The sequence below is a fragment of the Crocuta crocuta genome, unplaced genomic scaffold (assembly GCF_008692635.1).
Source record: "Crocuta crocuta isolate KB4526 unplaced genomic scaffold, BGI_CrCroc_1.0 scaffold102, whole genome shotgun sequence".
NCBI classification, from domain to species: Eukaryota; Metazoa; Chordata; class Mammalia; order Carnivora; family Hyaenidae; genus Crocuta; species Crocuta crocuta.
Genome location: NW_027530019.1, coordinates 12,853,597 through 12,855,461, shown reverse-complemented (window position 1 = coordinate 12,855,461; position 1,865 = coordinate 12,853,597). Strand labels below are relative to the sequence as shown.

The 1,865-nt window shown below is 58.7% G+C and overlaps 1 protein-coding gene across 1 annotated transcript in view; it reads left to right on the top strand.

Annotated features, from left to right (window-relative positions):
* The first annotated feature begins 1,109 nt into the window (after positions 1 to 1,109).
* Positions 1,110 to 1,865, top strand: part of BAHD1 (bromo adjacent homology domain containing 1) — a 25,200-nt gene continuing 24,444 nt past the window's right edge. The window contains 1 exon segment of the mRNA XM_077764684.1: positions 1,110 to 1,228. The gene's annotated coding sequence lies outside the window, so the exon portion shown is untranslated.

Sequence of the window (1,865 nt, the reverse complement as noted above, 5' to 3'; positions counted from 1 at the left end):
GACACCCCAAGGGTAAGGCCAGGGGCCCCAAAGAGAGTAGGAGTCAGGAATTAGGAGAGAGGAAAGGAGAATGCAGCCTTTTTCGGGGACAGGCAGCCTGCAAAGACTTCCCCTGCCAGCAATCTGGAGGCTTGCACCGGACAGATGGGGGTTTTGGACACAGCACCATGGACATGTGTTCCCCAAAGTTTGAGTGCATGTCGCCCCCCTTGTTCCATCTTACCAGAGACTGGGCTCACATAGGCCCCCACCTCACTTTGAACCGCTCCCCCCCACCCCCACCCCCGGGGCTGTGGCAGTGAGGGCCATTAGAGGAGAGAGAGGTCCTGTTCTCTGCTGGGCACTCAACAGCTGGCTCCTTGTCGGCAGGAGGGGGCCTTGACTCTCCAGTTCAGAGTCACAGGGAGAGCACTTCTGCTTCCCCATCTCTAGGGAAAGGGGCCCCAGCAGGTAAAGACCAAACAGACGCCTGCACTTGGATTTGCTTGGGGGCAAATAATTTCAGGAGATCCCTTTAAGGAGAGGGTTCCGATCCCTTTAAGAGGGAGTGGGTCAGAGAAAAGGAATATAAAAGTCCAGCTTTCTTTTTTCCCCAACCCCGGGGGGGGGGGGCTCCTATAATGGGGGAGGGGGCAAGTGCCACAGCCAAATTTGATCTGTGCCCCAGTGTCCCTGCCCCCAGAAGCTGTCCATTCCACTTAGTCCATTGGGGCTGAGGGGCCAGGTGGCTCAGTAAGTGTTCCTGGGACCTAGAGTTTAGGTACTTTATGGGGGAGGGGAGCAGCTGCCTCAATCCCAGGAGAGAGGGGACTAGAGCGCGGAACGGAGGAAGGGGAAAGTAGGTACTGCCACCACTGCAAGGACTGCACTGCCCTGCTGGGGTGCCCTGCCCAGTGCCAGGTAGCTGGAACCGAGGACAGGCGGTCTGCAGGGACTGCGGCGGGCAGTGGGGGAGGTGCCCGGCGGCTGGACTGGAGATGACGGGGCAGCCAGTCTGTCCCGGCTGTCAGTCTGATCGTGCACAGTGGGGGAGGGGTGAGCAGCGTGTTTTCTCTCAGCCCTGGATGTTTTCCTCTCTGCATCTCCCTCTCTCTGCTCTCCTGCTCTGAGGCAGTTAACCCTTCCTGATGGGTCTTGGAGGCGTCTGGGTAGAGAGAGCCCCATCTGGAGGCATGGAGCGGTGGTCCAGGAGACCTTGATGGATCCATTCCTGACCCCAGGCCAAGCGGCAAGTCCTTTTCAATTAGGGGACACCAGTGTGTGCTGGGGTGAAGAAAGGTGATAGGGCCCAGGCATTGGCACCACTGCCTCAGTGAAGTGGGGTGGGAGCACTCAGTCAGCGGAGGTTAGGGGAGCTGACAGGTTAGAAGAGGAAGAGGTGGAGGGAGGCCTTTCCAGGTGTGGAAGGACTCTGGACTGGGAAGGAAGGAGGCCCAGGCAAAAAGGTCCTGGCAAGTGGGGTAAAGGAGAAGAGAGGCCAAAAGGTCCCCTGGGGGACAAGCAGCATGTGCAGCCCTGGCCTCTATGCTGCCTTGCTTAGGCGCTTTAACAAAGGGGACAGGGAACTGGGGTAGATCAGTGGGCTGGCACCGAAGGAACACCAAGTGCCTTTAGCCAGCCTGTGTCTCCGATCTGTAGCCCACTCAGTCAGAGCCTCCTGGGGCAAAGGAGACAGCCACCCACATGGGGGAGAGCAGAGCTCCTCCAGCTGCTGGGCAGGCTGGGCGGGCAGGTATGGGCTCTCATGACTACTCAACCTCCTGTCTGTTCAGTGTCCCCTTTTCTCCCTCTCATCAGGACCCCAAATAGAACTCTCCCCCCACGCCCCATCCCAGAGCCAATTAATCTTCACTCCTAGAAACTGG